The 20,974-nt window shown below is 41.0% G+C and overlaps 1 pseudogene; it reads left to right on the top strand.

The window, feature by feature from the left end:
• LOC123771518 (probable glutamate receptor) overlaps positions 1–20,974 on the top strand; it is a 146,041-nt pseudogene that overhangs the window by 65,182 nt on the left and 59,885 nt on the right.

Genomic DNA, 20,974 nt, shown 5'->3' with positions numbered 1-20,974 from the left:
TGTTAGTAAATTTATTATTAATGATTGGACGTGAATGATTGGACCCAATTAACGTCCTGTTCTGAAGTTGTCAAAGTCTTCATATGGACCATTGGAACATAATATGACTTTTGAAAGTTCATTAATGCCCCAATGTTGTGTTCGTTAACACCAGTAAAACAGTTTTAAATTAATTATGTCGCAGGGACATTGTATGAAAAAAAGTAAGTTCAAGCTATGAAATACCTAAATTGATACATAACATAATTACACATTAAGTTTAAAATTCATAATAACTTCAGTACTTATCTGGTTGTATTAGTGTCCCATATATCTGTATGCAGGAGGCAGATATCTCCATCGGGCCCATCAGTGTAACCGCCACTCGCGCAGAGGCAGTAGACTTCGCCTGGCCATTTTGGTATGACAGTTCGGGTATATTATCTGGTCTTGGCCGACCAGAGATCGATCCGTGGGGCTTCCTGGCACCCCTGGCGCCGATGGTGTGGGTGGTCATCCTGGTGACGATGACGGTGGTGCCTCTGGTAGAGTTGCTGTGTTGGTCGGGGCTCGCCCTCAACCCCTCCATGTGGGGCAGGTGGTTACCCAACACCTTTGAACATCTGCGCATATTATTACAGCAAGGTAGAGTATTAAATCTTAAGGAAGAAAAACATTTGTCTTATATATATATTTTTGGTTATTTTTTAATAATCTGAAACACGTTTCATTTTAAAGTTAATATAATTATTGTAGTTATCATTAATCGCTCAATCCACACAAGGATAAAAATCCTTAAGTAAAACCTTCATTAGCGTCATTTAATCCATGGATGGATAACGCCCTTCACCTGATATATTAATTTCCACAATTTTCGACCTTGAATTTCATTGCTATAAAAGCTTTGTTTCAAGATTTTGTCTTTTTGTATATGAAGGTATCAACTCCAACCTGCACTGTGCAGAAATACCCGGCAGACCACTGGAACATTATCTAACAAAGTGCACAGTTACAAACCCATTAAGATTTCAACTTAGATTCAACAGAAGTTGTTAAACACATATGGCAAAATCTTACTGAAGCGACCATACGAGTCATAAATACTCAGACTCCGCCCAAGTAAAACAGAAACAAGCAACACTTAGTGGGCCAGCCAGAGGCTTAGGGCCCGCGGAGGAATATCCCTGAAAAAAAATCCAACTTACATGGTTAATTATGCAACACCTACCTTACTCTTTTTCCTAGCCAGTGGACAAAGGTTGAAATTATCAAAAATGATGCAATGCGAGTTATAACAGGGGCACGCAGATGAACTAAAATACTGAACCTAAGACTAGATACCAAACTAACATCGGTTGAAATAGGAGTAAAATTATTTGCTGCATACATGATGACCAAGATATATAGATATTAAGATATAGTCACTGGAGCTCTAACTCGGTACAGAAGAGATCCCAACAGCAATAGGTGGACGCGTTGTGCAATAAACACCATCAATACATTCAAGATCCCAAATACAGTCACTGGGAGGAGTGTCGACGAATTACATGCAGACTTCGTTACATAAGCCCCCTGGGAATCACTGCCTGCAGACTTTAAGATTATGGCTCTTGAAGGAAAAAAGAACCAGTTGTTGTTGTTTTAGATTAGCTACTCGGAACAAAAGTTTCAAGAACACGGGGCTATGGTGAACTCTAAGAGTCATCATCTGCTACATAATATTGCACAGGTGAATATGGAAGCAAACTTGGCATCTGACAGCTTCACATACTTCACAGATGGATCAGTAGACCAACAGGGACAAACACGGACCTGCAGTTAAGGCAGGAAATTATGTAGTTAGTTGGAGACTTTCAAACGGGTGTTTAACTTTACAAACAGAGATGCTAGCCATTCAAAATGCTTTGGAACATACTCTTGCTGAACATCAACAACATGTTATTTTACATACAGGTTCAAGAACTGTAAGTGAAACCTTGCAACAAGAACATTGGCATGACAACATCCATCTGACACAAATGTCATAGCTTTAATGCAAGTACTCAAACATCAAAGCCGTCGGAAACTTATCAACACGGTGTCAAGTCATGTGGGAATAACAGGAAATGACATTGCAGACAAAGCTGCTAAACGTGCAACTAAGAGAAGAAATGTAGACATTTACATACCACATCTGTCATAGTCTATCACGGTCTGAGAGAGTAATTAGAAATAGAGCAATGCAGTAGATGATCAGTGACCACAACACAGAAGCTAAAACAGCAGGATCTGCGGATTGGTACAAGTATTCAACTGACTAAGATCACTTATTTTGATGAAAAAGAGCAGTAGAACAACAGAAGTACACTTACATCGCATTAGGCTTGGATACCCATGTGCATGCGAAATAGGTTTACAAGTTCCAGATATGAGAGGATATGTCAGCACTGTCGAGAAATCTCCGACGGACCACTGGAATATTATCTAACACAGTGCAGAGTTACAAACCGAAAAGGATTTCAACTTAAGATTTCCAATATGATTCAACAGATCCGAAGAAGTTGTTAAACACATTGGGCCTAATCTTACTGAAGCCAACATATGAGTCATAGACTCATTCTCCGCCTAAGTAAGACAGAAACAGGATGCACGTAACACTTAGTAAGTTAATTTTTGTCCCTTCGTGGTAAACTGCCACTCGAGTGAATAACCTTCACTGTGCCACTTCTAAGTAAATGACCTTGTCCAAATTTTTTATTTCTTCTGACTCTCAATTTTTTTTTATCTATACGAGCAACAACACAGTACTCGAAAGAACAGGAATTCCTTCAATGTTCACTCTCCTGAAACAGAGACGCATGCGATGGCTGAGACATGTTACAAGCATGGAAGATATCCGCATTCCTAAGGACCTCTTATATGGAGAACTGGCATGAGGAAAGAGGCCCAAGGGAAGACCTCAGCTGCGTTTCAAAGACGCTTGCAAACGCGACCTCAAGCAGATGAACATCGGCAACAACACTTGGGAGGCAGCAGCTGCAGATACATCTGTCTGGAGATGCAAAGTGCAGAAGGGTCTTCAGCAATTTGAAGGCGAACTGATATGTCAAGCGGAGAATAAGAGACTTCAGAAGAGGTCTCGACCACTGACACACACACACACACCCGCTTTGGCGTTTATCTGCGCCTTTCTGCGGTCAGGACTGCCATTTTCAGGTTGGACTTCACAGCAAGAGCAGACATTGCATCCAACTAGACACACAGTGTACAACTCCATAATTCCACGGTATTGACTGATGCCTATCTACCTAACTTGATTATATATATATATATATATATATATATATATATATATATATATATATATATATATATATATATATATATATATATATAAAATTAAATATGACCGAAAAAGTAAGATTAATAATTCTAACACGAATTTTCTCAATGTTTTTTATATTTTTTTTTTACTGTTGATGGTAACTGAAAAATCAATTCTCCAAAATTCACTTTTATTTCTAGTCTGACGTGACACTTGAGTGTGTTTCGTAAAACTTATTACATTTTCAAAGACTTTAGTTTACACACACACAACTATAACTGAACAGAGCTTAAACATCTTCGATTTTTTTTATACCTGCATTTGGGTGAGGTGATATGTTACAACAGTTTTGGATGAGGTGAAAACAAACTTTCAACACAAGACAGAACACGAAACAATGGGTATAATATTTTGTAAGTTAAAGGGAAGAATGGAAGTAACTGCAAAGGGCCTATTGGCCCATATTTCTTGATGCTTCTATATTGGTGCGGAGTCTTGAAGTGGGTAGATTATAGTTGTGCATTAATTGGCTGTTGATTGCTAGTGTCGACTTCTTAATGTGTAGTGCCTCGCAGATATCTAGCTGCCTGCTATCGCTGTATCTATCGATGATTTCCGTGTGTGACGATAATCTCTTTCAAGAGAGATTGAGCCTGCTCCCCCCTACATAATTACGTCAAAATACAAGATACTATATACAAGATACGTTCACCAAGTATCGCCAAACGTTTTGCCCAGAGAGCAAATCGTACCCAGCACACCTGGCCACCGCCGTAACCAGCTAACTGCTCATCCTCTGCCTGTCTGTTGCTGATTGGCTGGTGTCTCGTCGCCCCTGCCCTCCGCCACAACCACAAGTCGACGTCTGGGCTGCAGTGCGCCAGTCTCGTCAGAATATCTCAGTGCTCCATGCAGTTGACATCTCTCGCTGGTAGACTAAGCCTTGGCTTTCGTGTACTAAGGGAGGTGGCAGCTCGAAGCCAGTATTCCAGCACTCATATTTTATTTTGCTATCACTGTAACTTACTTGTCTTAGCGTAACTTTTCATTTGCCAGTGATTATTCATGTTATTTTCTTTGTTGACTTGTCCTGCATATTTTTTATGAGATTGCCTTTATTAATGTCTTGTTTTTCTAGAGTAATTAAAATTTCATTGTTTATATATTTGAGTTTTGTGTGTCTTCCCATTACCTTACCACAGACGAAAGGACCAACTTTTCTCTTTTTTTTTTTTATTATGTGACGAGGCCCTGCCCCTAGCTTTTGAAACAGCCGAACACCAACGCTTTACCGTCACACGTGTTTTTTGTTAAGACTTCTTTGGTGATGGTCTGGTTGTGGGAAGAGATCATATGTTCCTTAATGGAGCCCTGTTGCTTATGCATCGTTAATCGCCTGGAAAGAGATGTTGTTGTCTTGCCTATATACTGAATTCTTTGAGGCTTACAGTCCCCAAGTGGGCATTTCAAGGCATAGACGACATTGGTCCCTTTTAAAGCGTTCTGCTTTGTGTCTGGAGAGTTTCTCATGAGTAGGTTGGCCGTTTTCTTGGTTTTATAGTAGATCGTCAATTGTATCTTCTGATTTTTGTCTGTAGGGAGAACGTTTCTATTAACAATATCTTTCAGGACCCTTTCCTCCGTTTCATGAGCTGTGGAAAAGAAGTTCCTGTAAAATAGTCTACTAGGGGGTACAGGTGTTGTGTTAGTTGTCTCTTCAGAGGTTGCATGGCGTTTCACTTTCCTTCTTATGATGTTTTCAACGAAACCATTGGAGAAGCCGTTGTTGACTAGGACCTGCCTTACCCTACAGAGTTCTTCATCGAATTGCTTCCATCCTGAGCTGTGGCTGAGAACACCGTCGACATAAGCGTTAACGACACTCCTCTTGTACCTGTCTGGGCAGTCACTGTTGGCATTGAGGCACATTCCTATGTTTGTTTCCTTAGTGTAGACTGCAGTGTGGAAACCTCCGCTCCTTTCCATGACTGTTACATCTAGAAAGGGCAGCTTCCCATCCTTCTCCATCTTGTAAGTGAAACGCAACACAGAATTCTCTTTATGTGAAACGCAACAACATCTCTTTCCAGGCGATTAACGATGCATAAGCAACAGGGCTCCATTAAGGAACATATAATCTCTTCCCACAACCAGACCATCACCAGAGAAGTCTTAACAAAAAACACGGAAATCATCGATAGATACAGCGATAGCAGCTGGCTAGATATCTGCGAGGCACTACACATTAAGAAGTCGACACCAGCAATCAACAGCCAATTAATGCACAACTATATTCTACCCACTTCAAGACTCCGCACCAATATAGAAGCATCAAGAAATATGGGCCAATAGGCCCTTTGCAGTTACTTCCATTCTTCCCTTTAACTTACAAAATATTATACCCATTGTTTCGTGTTCTGTCTTGTGTTGAAAGTTTGTTTTCACCTCATCCAAAACTGTTGTAACATATCACCTCACCCAAATGCAGGTATAAAAAAAATCGAAGATGTTTAAGCTCTGTTCAGTTATAGTTGTGTGTGTGTAAACTAAAGTCTTTGAAAATGTAATAAGTTTTACGAAACGCGCTCAAGTGTCGCGTCAGACTAGAAATAAAAATGAATTTTGGAGAATTGATTTTTCAGTTACCATCAACAGTGAAGAAAAATATAAGAAAAATTGAGAAAATTCGTGTTAGAATTATTAATCTTACTTTTTCGGTCATATTTAATAATATATGTCTACAGGAAAGACTGCTACCAATATATATATATATATATATATATATATATATATATATATATATATATATATATATATATATATATATATATATATATATATATATATATATATATATATATATATATATATATGCAAACAAGCTTGAATGATCCCCAATCATATATGCGACTGAAAACTCATCACCCCAGAAGTGACTCGAACCCAGACAGCCAGGAGCAATATGCAACTGGGGTACATGGTACCTTAACCACTCAACCAATAGTGACTGTAAAATGACGATGGTAGCCGAGGCTATTTCCCCCACCGTCCCGACAGATGGCGGAAATGAGGTGGTTGATAGAAATGCTAATAGACGGTATACACAAACTAGAAGACCAAAGTAAAATCACCACTGCTTCCCCTCAAGGAGAACTCTTAGCGAAAGCAAATAAGAAGAGAGGAACTACAGGAGTAACACCTTGGAAAACAAATTCAAAGCATCAGTTTAAGTCCACGGAGAACATCGCAATCCAGAGAGCCGATAAAACTGCAGCCTTCGTCCTCATTCCGACTGATGAATATGTCAGCAAACTAATAGAAATACTCTGAGACCAAATTCAAGAGGATAACCAGAATCCCAACTGAAGGTATCAAAATGAAAGTCAAGCGTATAATTGATGTTGTTAATGCTAAAAAACGTAGCATCCACCTGCAAAGAGTCCAGGATGACTACAACCTAGAATACATTGACGGTAATGCCCACACACACAATCCACCTGCAAAAGGTCCAGTATGACTACACCTTAGCATACATTGACGGTAATGCCAACACCTACAAGCCTGGTAACCCTCTACGACCCATCATCAGCCAGTCGAATAATCTGCCTTAACGACTCAAATCTTAACGACTCAAAAAAATGATTTTCCAATTGGACTCTTCATTGACCTGAGAAAGGCCTTTCATACTGTTAATCACGATTACCTCTTATGTAAACTCCATCATTATGGAATCCGAGGCCATGCACTGGACTATATCCAATCCTATCTTAGTGCTAGACACCAATGTGTAGCCATCAATAATATAATCTCTCCCATTCTACCAATAACCGTTGGAGTGTCACAAGGCAGCATCTTGGGACCTCTTCTATTTCTTATATACATCAATGATCTGCCTAATGTCTCTAACATTCTGAAACCTATTTTGTTTGCTGATGATACTACCCTCATCTACTCCAACCCCAACCCACATACACTAAATGATGTTGTTAATAATGAACTAAAAAAAGTCCACTTATGGATGTCAACCAACAAACTAACACAACATAGAAAAGACCTACTACATCCTATTTGGAGCAAATCTACAAATGCAATTCATCTTCAGATAGACAATGTAAATATTAGCAATAAAAATGATGGAAAGTTTCTTGGCATATTCCTAGACAAGAGACTCAACTTCAGTACCCACATTCAACACATAACTAAGAAAGTCTCTAAAACAGTTGGTATACTCTCCAAAATCAGATATTATGTACCTAACTCTGCTCTCATCTCTCTATATTATGCACTAATCTATCTCTATCTCAACTATGGTATCTGTGCATGGGGTTCAACCACTGCAAACCACCTCAAGTCCATCATCACCCAGCAAAAATCTGCTATCAGAATAATATCAAATTCTGCTTTCAGACAACACACAGCCCCCTTGTTTAACTCCCTAAACATGCTAAACATAATCTCACTCCACAAATTCTCTTGTGTCAACTACATTTACAAAACACTGTTCTTAAATGCAAATCCTTGTCTGAAATTCTTCCTGGACAGATGTAATAGGACCCTTTATCACCACACCAGAAATAGATATCTCTTTGATATCCCCAGAGTTAAACTTAATCTGTGTAAACACTCTATGCAAATAAAGGGACCCAGTTTATGGAACTCACTCCCTACTGAACTGAAAAGCTGTCCAACTTTTACATCATTCAAAATCAATACTAAAAAGTACCTAATTTCATCTTCATAGTTTCTCACTTTTTGCCTTAAAATTGCACTGTATCTATTGCTACCCAATCTCCCAACCTTTATGCTCCCAATTTGAACATCTTTACCATTGTGATCATTGCTGTCTTCTTATATGTGCTGCCAATCTGCTGTATGGTGTTTATAAATCTTGTTTAAATGTATCTTTTGCTACCCAGTCTCCCAATCTTTATGTACCCAATCTGAACATCTTTACCATTGTGATCATTGCTGTCTTATATGTGCTGTCAATCTGCTGTATGGTGTCTATTAATCTTGTTTAAATTACTAATCAAGCTGTCAATGTAATCAATCAGAGCTTTAATATAACAATGTGCTTTAATATACTTACTAAGCTCTCTCATCTCATTTTTCTCTTGCAATGTATTTGTTATCATTTATCAATTCTGATAGAAATTACCTACTTAAAATTATCTGCTAGATTAAGGACCTGCCCGAAACGCTGTGCGTACTAGTGGCTTTACAAGAATGTAAATACTGTACTATCCAATGTATTCTCACAAACCCAATGTACCTTCTTGTATATATATAAATAAATAAATATATAAATAAATCTATACTGAGTCCATATGTACCAAATAACTACAGCTTGAAATTAGTCGCCGATTTCTTAGACATAGTGGAGACCACCAATCACAAGGAATTATAGCATCTCTAGAGGCGGAATCCCATTTACGAAAGTCCCTGAAGACACAACTATCAACATAATGTTAACCAGAATCTACCATAAAGTTATTCCAATGATAAGCATTCCAGAGTCTTCCCTCTGTAATCGTCTTGAGAGTTGCAAGAAAAATGGCCCCATTCACAACCCCTTGGGGAGACATGTATACATAGATAGACGGAGTAGCCGTGGGGTTCCCACTAGGAGTCCTCTTTGCTAACCTCTGTATGGGAACACTAGAAGAGACCATCTTCAAAACTATCGGAAAACCTGGCATCTACTGTAGACACATCAATGATACATTCGCATGTGTGAAAGACCTCCAGGAGTTGTCGCGATTAAAAGATCTACGTGCCTTAAACTCAGAGCTTAACGTTACCCATGAACATCGATGGTGCACTCATTTTGCTCGATGTCTACGTGAGACCCAAAGGCAACACTTTCTCCACAGAAGTTTATACTATTCCCACCAACATTGGAATAGGCATTAATGGCCACACCGAATGGCCAGACAGATATATGACTAGTGTGAGAAACGCATTTATACGCAAAGCTTTTACTCAATATTCTGTCCAGCATAGCATCCAAAAGGAACTGAAAAGAACCCCTCAAGTATTAATAAACAACAGGTACACAAATAGAAAAATACACACCCATATCATAAGATATTTAGAAATATGGGGTGACAGAGAACAACCACCACAACAGCAAACAACCCTTCCCGTAAAACTATTACAAATCCTCTATTAATTCACAACACAAAACTAAAGAAAGAATAATTAAAGATATAATTTCAAATGGAGTGCAACCGACAGCCCCAGACCAAAGATTGAAATTCATTACTTTCCACAAAACAAAAAAGACAGCTGATTTAATACTTAAGAACAGCCCCAACAAACAATACAACCCTCTCCAAAAACCATATATGGAATGCCAATTTATATGCTCCAATGAAGGGTGTCACCTTCGATCTATTTATAATGTTATGACCACCACAAAGCCTTCGAGAAGATTGACCTGTCCTCTACAAGCGGGTGATACTAGCAACCATATGCAAAGTGTACATAACACAACACATACTAGGAACATGCTAGCAGAAAATACAACAATCCTGGCATCCATCCTTGACCAGAGAAGACGGCAAATACTTTTTTTGTTGTTGTTGTTTTTGAGATATTTGCAAGAGTTGTTAAATTCTTGTACAGCCACTAGTACGCGTAGCGTTTCGGGCAAGTCCTTAATCCTATGGTCCCTGGAATACGATCCCCCGCCGCGAAGAATCGTTGAGTTACTGGAAGCTATACTCATAAAAGAAAAAAGACCCACGCTAAATGTAGTGAGTAACGACTTCGATACCTTGCCTACTGTGAGATAATTGATTTTTCCAGCTGTCTTAATGTGTGTAAAGTGAGTGCACCGCTACAGGTGAACTCTCACGAGTGTACTGTGTGTGTGCACTTTGTCGAATTTCGTTAATACAAGACACAGCTATGCCTTGTTGGATATCGGTAAATAGCTCATGTCAACATAGAGCTATTGCTATCACGAGGGCCGTTGTGTGCTTAACCGTTTATTAGTTACAGCAAGGAGGAGAATGTACAACAACTTGTAACTCCATGGATTAAAAATCCAAAATCGGAGTGAGAGGGTACTATAGTGACTCACGGTCAGGAAAAGGCCAGAAGACCCCAAATTACACGAGAGAACTAGGCTTCTCCTGTGATGTAGTTATGACGTCACGGCCTTGCCCCTCCCGGAGGGAACAGTCCTGATTGGATAGCCCTCAGTGCCTGGTGCCGGATTGGCAGAATTCATATCGAGTTAGAGTAGGGAATGGAGCCTTGGAACACCGGATCCGACGCTGCCCTCCTCATTCTGACGAAGTTGCCAAGTACACAAAGACGTGTGTAGTCTATGCTGCTGGCTAAATTTACCACTTAATGCAACGTTAATTGATATCTCGTCATCCATCTAATTTCATCAAGTGATTGGACCTCTAGCCACAGTGGAGTGAGAACGTGTCGCCTGACCTCTCCGGCGATTGGTGGTGGCTTGCCGCTTTGGTCGCCAGGGGGTATGGGTGTTTCTGCCCTCCCTACATTTACTGTCAAGTGGTGCTTGGGTGTTTGTCGGTGACTCTCCATAATGGGGGGACCTCTTCCGCCTGTTGTGCGTGTGCACTCTGTAGGCCTGGAATTTTCTGGTCGTGCCGGGTATTCGGAGGTTGAACTTGTAATGTGTGACATGCTCCATGTCCTCATGGATGTGATTTATGGTATTGAACTTGTTACTACTCATCGAGTGATTGTTAAGTTTGTAGGGGATATGGAGTACCAAGCGTTTCTCCAGCGCTTCGAGGGGCGATCCTTGCCCCTGCTAGGTGGTGCTGGCACTGTGGAGTTTTCCGATCGGAGTGGTGCGTTAACGTTTGTGAGTGTTCATGGGGCACCCTTGAAGTTTCCCGATGACCTCCTGCGGCGTTACTTCGGGAGGTTTGGAGCTGTCATCAGAGTGAGGCTGCACAAGCTTTCCTCGGGGAAGTTCCAGGGTTTACGTACGAACATTCGGACTCTGGGGATACGCCCGAGGGCGGACATTCCGCCCTCAGGTTCTTGAGTGGTGCGGTGGGTGGGGATGTGTCCGACCCATTGGCTGCTGGTGGCCCCCCTGTGGCACTCGATGCGTCTCCTGCTGTGGTGGCCCCTCTTCCAGGGGTTGTGGTGCCTTCAGATGTTCAGCCTGCTCCCGTTAGTGTCCCTAAAGGTCCCGTGGGTCTTCAAGTGGATCTCTGTACGTCATCTCCGTCTTCTCCACCTGCTGCGCATGCCTCTGCGCCCTCGAAATGTGTCTCGGCTGTGCTGGGTGCTGGGGTGGTTACAGGGCCTCCTTCTGTGCCCGGCCTGGTACCCCATGTGGTTGAGGATGCTGCCGTCCTGCGGCGAGCGTCGGTTCGCACGGCTTGTGATGCCCGTGTCTGGATCGGCCTCTGGATCTGATGATGTGCGGCCAGAGCCCAAGCGTTCCCTGCGTTCTTCTTCTGCCTGGGCTGATGTGGGAGATTTCAACGACTCTGGATCTTCCGGCAATGGCGGTGAGGTTCCGTTTGCTTCACATTCTTCCGTGGTGGCAGAGGTCCATGTGCCTGCGGCTGCCAGTGTCGGTGTTTCTTCTGGTGAGGTGCATGTGGAGGTTACTTCCGGTGTAAGTTACTTCCGGTCGGATGGTTCCGGTTCTACATAGGGGTGGTTCCTCCTGCTGGTGAGCGTGGTGAACTGGTGGTGGTGTTAAAGAAGATTGCTCACTCTGGGGGGTTCCGTGCCCAAAGTTTCGTCCTCGTTCATCGGCGGCGGTATTGTCGCTTCTCCCGTCTCCGACCGTCTCTACTGGATCTCCTGTTGTGTAGAGTGTGGGGTTGCCGTCTCGGCGGCCTTCGTCTTCTTCTCCTGTGCGTCCGGCGGCGGGGCCGTCTCGGAGGCCTGCGTCCGCTTCTTCCGTGTCTTCTTCCTCCCTTCGCTCTGCCTTACCTCATTATGCAACTACTGCCGCCCAGCTCCGGGTGCTGCCATTCCACCTGATCTGGTGATTCCCGAGTTTAGGGGGCATAATCTTTATAATCTTTATAAATTAAAAGTTGTTCAATTTGCTTATAAATTTATTTATGAAATGGTTATAGAAAGGGCTGCAACTGGTCCAAGTTTCACCATCACACCCTAAACAGAAAAGGAGAAAAAAAAATACACAACGTATTATGCAACGAATCTTCAACATTCTCAAATAATCTCAGGGAACAAATGTGTCAACTAAAATATCTACTATGTGTTGTAGAAGCACAAACTCTTGTAATAATTGTAATATGTATGTGCAATATATATATATGTAAAAAAATTTTTTTTTTCTTTTTTTTTCTTCTTTTTTTTGGCCAATTTTTTTTTTCGTTTGTTATCAAGGGATTGGCATGAACCTTGCACACCTTGCTCAATGGATGCCTATCTGCACGGGTGCCAATTATGAACGAAATCTGTCGAAGTCAAGCTCAGCTACAGGTGGCCGAACTTTGATCTTTATTTTACTCAGGAAAGAAATTTACAACTTCAAAGTACTTCATAGCTTTCATTTATTAATCAATTTACATGAAAATTACACCATATATGTAGAGTTTCTGCTTCTACAGTACATAGTAGACATTTTATTCCAAAGTCCATTTGTTGATTTTATAAAAATTTATAAACATCATATATTGCATATTTTTGGAAGGGTAACTTTGAATAATTATATTATTGCACTAAACACTTTTTTGATAAAACTACTCACTACATTCCTTTTTTATGTGCTAATTGTAATATCTGAGTGTTATAGAAAGGATTTTAGTTGACACATGTGTTCCCTGATATTATTTGAAAATGTTGAAAATTCGTTGCATAATACGTTGTGTATTTTTTTCTCCTTTTCTGTTTAGGGTGTGATGGTGAAACTTGGACCAGTTGCAGCCCTTTCTATAACAATTTCATAAATAAATAAGTTTATAAGCAAATTGAACAACTTTTAATTTATAAAGATTATAAAGATTATGCCCCTTTATGCACGCCTCCCTGAAGCAGAGGAATCGTTGTCCTACCGACAGGGAATACTTAGTGTGGGAGGCCGATAAGCAGAAATATCCTCTGCATGAGTTTCCTGAGAAATATTCACCTCCCATTGACGTGTTTCCTCCTTTTAAGTGATTTTTGTTGTGTATGTACTATGTGTTGTTGTGTTGTGTCCGTTTGTGTGCGAGGGGTGCGGTTGCGTGCGTGCGTGTGCGCGTGCGTGTGTGGGAGTATTTAATTTAATTTGTTGTGGTTATGTATTTGTACCTCTCCGTGTGGGTTTTGGGGCCTGTAGGCTTGTTTTGTGTTGTTTCAAGGGTTGGGTTGTTGGGTGTGGGTTTGGGTACTTTGTAATTGTACTGCTGTGCTTATTGTTTTTTGTTGTCGGCCCTTCAGGGCGGTATTTTCTGTGATTTTGTGATTTTGTAATTTGTGTAGTTTTCTTGTGTTTGTTTCCATTATCCTCCTGTGTTTAGTTGTTTGTTATTTTTTACTGTGTTACATTGAGTTTATGCTCATTATTGTGTTTTTGTTGTCGGCCCTTCAGGCCGGTATTTAGTGTATTTGTCTATGTTTGTGCTTTTGTCTTTGTGTCTGTGTTCTGTTTGTTTGTTCTTGTTTTATTGTATTTATTCGCATGTATGCATGTACAAAAAAATCATCAAGTACGATTTGCTGTAGAATCCGGTTCAAGAGATTTGTAAATTAACTTGGGTACAAGTGATTTAAGAAGAGAGAGAAAGTGGCCACCACGTGATGTCCACACAGAAGACACGTGAGTACCTAGTTATACTATCTGTGATTGTCGTGAGCAGGGAGGGAGCCGGTGGCTGAGCGGACAGAACACTGCACGTGTGATCCTGTGGTCCCGGGTTCGATCCCGGGCACCGGCGAGAAACAATGGGCAGCGTTTCTTTCACCCTGATGCACCTGTTACCTAGCAGTAAATAGGTCCTTGGGAGTTAGTCAGCTGTCACAGGCTGCTTTCTTGGGGTGGAGGACTGATCGAGGACCGGGCCGCATGGTCACTAAGCCCCGAAATCATCTCAAGATAACATCCGTTAGTCTATCGCCACGAGAGTGTTTAAAGTGAACAGCATTGCTTCCCTATTGGTGCTGTTAATTTCTTGGAAGAAGAGTAGCATTTTCGGTTATTTTGTGTACTTCATGTTTTTTACCCGCCTATGCTGTACCTCATACCACATGTGCCACCCTGAGAGTTTCGCACTCGCCTTACTGTCAGATTACTCTTTAGGATTGACCTTTTTGTTGATGTCCTGGAGGCGGGAGCAGCCTCCAGGACATCAACAAAATGTTGAAGTCCTTATCCACTGTGACGTCGAGCTTTTCATATGCTGTAGCACTAGTAAAGGTAACCCACGGATTCTCACTTCGATAATTTGTATTGAAGTGTGGCGCTATGAATCAGGTTTCGAATTTCCCAGCAGCAGACCTTCAGATAAAATTTACATGAACCATTACAGGCTTAAAATGTGGGAACTTTTTTGTTGTGGGGTTGACATAAAGATCATTCTCTAACAATCAAAAATGTTTATTCAACAAGATATTAAACTACTACTACAAGAATTTTATGTAACGTTAGTGTTTCTCAGTCGCACTATCAATACAGCTATCAACAACCATGAATAGCAATGACTGCTGCCAATTGCCGCTAGGCTGAACTGAACTAACTTGAACAATTCGGAGTGTTCACTGATTACGCAACATTGCAATCAAACTTATTCACAGCCTTCTGCAATATAAGACAACTCATACAGCTCCCTGCGCTAAGATTGCAACGACTAGGAGGGTAAGTGACAACACAAGTCACCACCTCTCAGTTCTACGTTAACACTTGTCTCTTAAGACACCATCAAACAAAAGAATGAAAATTACACTAAAAGGTCAACAATGACTAAATTATGACAAGTGACTGTCCACAGCAATAAACAATAATTTTCTTCACGTTAACATAAACGTGTCTCTCAGACACTCAACTGTCAAAACCCTAACACTCTCTTAATTACATCACACCTGACCCATCAAGCATTCAGTGAGAAATTTAGTAATTACGGTCACACGGACAGCTAATTAATCCACAACAAGTTACGTTAACCCTACTGTTTATTACTAAACACATTCTCTCAAGTCTATGCCTTTAAAAGTTAGCGGGAACGTTAAATGCTCTAATTAGCTTGCCTAAGCAGGTGTCAACAATACACTTATGAATTTAAAAGGCATTAATTTTCCCCAATTAACCTATGTGCATAATCAACTGTCCCCACCAACAGATCTAATTAAACAACGAATTATGCTAGCCCAATTGACTTCGCCCTTCGACAGTCAGTAAAACCCTTTGACGTTAATTATCTACCCTAATTAACATGATATACTATTTAGCTGCCCCTCGAACAGATAATGTAATCTAGAGCAAATTACGTTAACGCAAACCACTGTCTCCCTCCAACAGTTCCTCATCCACTATGTAAATTCACTTATGCAATGCAACTGACACAAATTAGCTAGTGTGAATTTTTGGCTGTCCAATGGACAGATAATTGGACCCAACGTTTTTACGTTAATCTCAAGACCTTCACAACACGACAGTCCTTCCCGTCAAGCAATGTGCTACACCTTTAGTGTGTTAATTTCCCTCAGTTAATACTCACTGAATCCATCATGTGTTCCCCACACAAAGAATACACCCAAGGTTTTATCTTACAGACGAGTAACACACACAGTACACCCGGCAGCCCCCTGCCCCGAGTGTCACACTTCCCACAGTGAAATTAAATAATATAACACTGCAAAAATCACACAACACAGAATTTGTATGAAGTAATTTACTGGCACAGATATAATACGGTAAACAACATTGGGAAATCTCCCAAATACCTTAACTGTACACTACACGGTCTGAAGTGCATTCTTCTGGAAAGAGAACACACCCATATAGTATCTAAACATAAAATACATAACCTCAACACTGTATTCCACTATGGATAATAATTATAGCCTAACGGTGATGAACCATCTCAACGACACACACACTAAATATGTTTACCGGTGTAAAAGCATACACAAATTCATGTCCTGTACACACACACAATCGAGCCCTCACCCCTCTACTTGAACATGAAGCTAATCATGGTGATCTCACGCGCGAGCCCTCCCAATCACCTCACAGGTGTTCATGGGCAGGTGCAGTGACGGATCACTGGCATCGAAGCCAGTTTCTGAGAGTATTCACCAAAACCAATCAGATGAAATTACTCTTACCAGACCGGCATCACACATTCAAGATTTCTACATTCATACCGCTGTGGTTAATGCATCTGAAGCTGAAGCTGGAGCAGACGACCTTCGCATCGCTACACTACGGGTGATGGTGGGAGCACGCGGTGTGAAACGGAATGACGACACGGAGGAATGAAAGTATAGCTTTTAGGGGGCTCACCCTAGCCTGTGCTACTTAGAACGTTTTGTTCCAAGTAGATGAGTCTAAAACAACAAAACCCCTGTGTATTCTTACAGCTTATTCATGTCCGTGACACCTCTTGGATGGCTTAATCTTCATGTGTCAATCAATCCTGTGTATTTACCTGAAAATATTCCGGAGTTGAACGAAACGTTGTAAAAAATATAAAAAATATTCTCCTCATTATTCCTTAGAACATGTTTATCATGATTTTCTTTCACTTGATTTATCGTCTTAATCCCTAGAGTAAGAAAATAGTTAGAAGCATAGAAACTTATACTATAAGATCAGCAAAGAAAGCAATGCGGTCATATTTTCCCACATATGCATAAAAGAATGCCTGCTGCCCATGTATACATACATGTCGTACCTAGTAGCCAGACCGCACCTCTCAGCCTACTATGCAAGGCCCGATTTGCCTAATAAGCCAAGTTTTCCTGAATTAATATATTTTCTCTATTTGTTTTCTTATGAAATGATAAAACTACCCATTTCATTATGTATGAGGTCAATTTTTTTTATTTGAGTTAAAATTAACGTAGATATATGACCGAACCTAACCAACCCTACCTAACCTAACCAAACCTATCTTTATAGGTTAGGTTAGGTTAGGTAGCCGAAAAAGGTAGGTTAGGTTAGGTTAGGTAGGCTAGGTAGTCGAAAAAACATTAATTCATGAAAACTTTGCTTATTAGGCAAATCGGGCCTTGCATAGTAGGCTGAGAAGTGCGTTCTGGCTACTAGGTACGACATACATACAAATACATATAAGTCTACCTTGTCCTAATTGTTAGCTCCATGTCCTCACTTTTCTTCCAAGCTCTACAGGGTTCCTCTGGATTAACATTTTATCCTACTTTTCCTCGTCACCGTTTGTCAGGCATCCCTTCTTAAAAATAACGTAAATTTTTGCCCATTTGCACACTATAATAAAAAATGGACATAATTTGAAATTAAATCAGCTCACGAAAGTGATATACTGTCCCGTTTTCTGTTAGAGTTCTCTGGCTTACTTGTTTAGGTTAGGAGAGGAAACTTTCAATTAACGGTTTTCATGACGTCTTGAAACTTTAGGCGAATTTCCTGCTTTCCTAACCCACCTGAGGACCCTTAATTTACTGTTTTGGAAAAATAATCCTAAATTTATTTTATTTTTTTTTTCATTTTCAAATTACGTCCATTTTCGGGCAAACGGCCAAATTAAGCCGTAATTCGTAAGAGGACAGTTTGATGGAGTACAAAATTTTTGCAAGAATTTATTCGTTTGTTTTGTCAACTCAGACAGAACTACATATTACCTTTTATTTTATCTAAAATTTAGTGTTTTTCTCCAAATATATACTTTATGTCATCTGGTGCAGGCAAAGTCAAAAAAGTCACAAAACACTACAGAGTAAGCAAAATCAGGTCAACACGGTAGAAAAAAGTCAGGAACTGAGTGTGTAATTATATTAATGCAAATAATAGACCGATATTAGCATCTTAACAGAATAATTCACAAATCGAATATTTGAGCGTTGTGCTGATACCAGTTATTGAACATCCACTTGAACTGGTTATTACAGTGTTAGCGTCCGATCCCCCATAGCCCAAGTGGTTTTAAGACCATTTTTTCATCGCTTTGCTTCCCAGTTCGCAGACAGTCCCATTAACCTTGGAAATGCTTGCTAATGAAAATAGCTTCTCTACAGTAAATTTGTATATCTCATCTGGCTCTCTTTCAGATCCCAGTTTGCGTGAAAATCGGTGGTTTGAGAGGATTGTGATGGTGGTGTGGATGATGGTGGCGCTGGTGTTGACACGGAGCTACGCCGGCAACCTCATGGCTCTCCTGGCTGTTAGACACGTCCCTCAGCCCTACCAGACTCTCCAAGATGTCCTCAACGACCCGTCAGCCATCATGATGTGGCAGAGAAACTCCATTAACGCGGAATATCTTCGTGTGCGTCGCTCTTAGGCTTCCTTAAGTGCTGAGTGATCAGCCACTTTCAGAGCTAGGCTCTCAACACAAACTATACCATACCTGTACCTTACCTGCCTCTACCTACCAAACGTTTCCTTCTGAAACTTTTGTTATTTTCAAGTTATCTTACAGTAAAAAGTACATAAGATATTTAAACTAGTAATTAAGGTATTAAAACTATATTGTTATTTCAAACTGATTTTAAAATATGCAAGTACGGCTGGAATATATTTATTTACTAACTAGTATATTAGCTAGTATTAGCTAAACTAGTATTATTAAATTAAGTGTGTGTGGTGAATAAGGCCAGCAACATAACACTTTTTGAGTATTAGTAACAGCATAGCCCATGGATTACTCCGTAGCGCATGCGTGGTTGAGAGACACATAAGGGCTGAGGCTAGACAAGGGACAGATTAGTCTACACAAGGACTTCTCTTGACGAGATTTCTCGTTAAGAGAAATCTTGTCATTTCTCGTTTCTAAATCTCGTCATTGGCAATTTTCCGCCACTAAAAGGCGGAAAATATCACTGCCTCAGTATCATGCGTTATATGTATACATAAATCTTTAATAAACCTGTCTTCCCATTTAAGGAACATGTTGGGGCATATTCACTTTTTTATTGCAGTAATGAGGATTGGCGTATACCCTAGCTGGGTAGCATACATTCGAACGCTTCTGATTAGACAAAACTACCTAAAATTCTGCATGAGTTGAGTACCGTAAATTGAGACTGCAATCGTCCCAAACCCCGAGCCTAATCTCGGGGATCGAACTCAGTCATTGTTAAAAGTGGGTGTAAAGTCCGTAGATTGAGATGGGTGTTGTCGTGAGGGTAAAAATGTAGTCAAAAGTGTGTAAGATCCGTAGATTGTGACGGGCGTTGTCTTGGGGTGGGGGGGGGGGGTTAAATGTGTGTAAGGGTAAGAGGGGAGGGTATGTTGAGGGTATAGAGGGGGACCCCTCTCCCATGGATGGATCTGGGTAGGAGATCGGGATTTAAAGATGGGTGGTTCAGGCAGGGCATGTGTAGACCGTAGCTTTGACTGATAGCGAGGGTTTCATTCTCGTGTTTTTAAACAATATGTCTCTGTTTTACGTAGGAAGTTCCAGGTGGTGTATATATATATATATTTTTTACCAAAAACGTATAATTTTCTCACCCAATTCTGTTCGTGGTGTTGGTCTCCGATGTCGTCAACAGGTGAAAGAGGGTGATTAGTTTTATGTTAGACAAGACTGTGTTCGCGGTAGGTCGTTTCACTAGCAAATAGAGTGTGTCAATGACCCATAAAAGTTTTTGTAAACAGGGTGGTTGGGCCTCTTTCCACACTCCCCTCCCCTACCATGCTTCCAGAAGGGCAAGGAGTGGCTGCACATAGCTGCCTCATAGGCCTGAGAGGCGTCACCATATGGCCACGTGCCCACATGGATGTACTCACCTATTTGTGCTTGCGGGGGTTGAGCTTTGGCTCTTTGGTCCCGCTTCTCAACTGTCAATCAACTGGTGTACAGATTCCTGACCGCTGCGGGACTCCACTTGTAACGTCTCGCCAATCTGAGACCTCACCCCTCACACTGACTCGTTGTCTCATGTTGCTTAGGTACTCCTTTATCCAATGGAGTACCTTCCCTTTCACACCAGCCTGCATCTCCAAATTTTTCACTAGCCTCTTGTGTGGTACTGTATCAAAGGCTTTCTGGCAATCCAAACATATGCAGTCTGCCCACCCTTCTCTTTTTTGCCTAATTTTTGTTGCCTGGTCGTAGAATGTGTGTGGGAGCGAGCGTTTGTGCGACTCACCTCTTTGAAGGCCAGGACGTTACTGCGTTGAATGACAGCAATACGCTGTGGCATGGCTCACACCGCCACATAGCGGCAGCAGCAGCAGCACATAGTCATGTGTTATTCACCACATGGTGGCAAAGCACTTAGGCCCGGTGTGTGGTCTTTGACGACCCGCAAAGGAGTGAACTGTGTTCGCGTTTCAGGAAGTGTCATGTGTCGCACCCTCTTCTCCCCTCCCTCACCCCTCTCCCATGCAGGTGACAGTTATCAATTACTCGACAATTCCCCATTTCACATTTATCCAGTCCTCCATAAACGAGGCAAAAAATAGTAAACACAGTGTTCATATCAAATAATGACTATAGCCCGAGGTAGAGATCTTTTAATTTCGCTAAACACATTACATATGTCTCTGTATTCATACCAAATATCTCTGTATTCAGAACAAAA

Source organism: Procambarus clarkii, chromosome 76, assembly GCF_040958095.1.
Source record: "Procambarus clarkii isolate CNS0578487 chromosome 76, FALCON_Pclarkii_2.0, whole genome shotgun sequence".
NCBI lineage: Eukaryota > Metazoa > Arthropoda > Malacostraca > Decapoda > Cambaridae > Procambarus > Procambarus clarkii.
The sequence above is the reverse complement of the archived record's forward strand: the minus strand, read 5'-3'. Positions and strand labels throughout refer to the sequence as shown.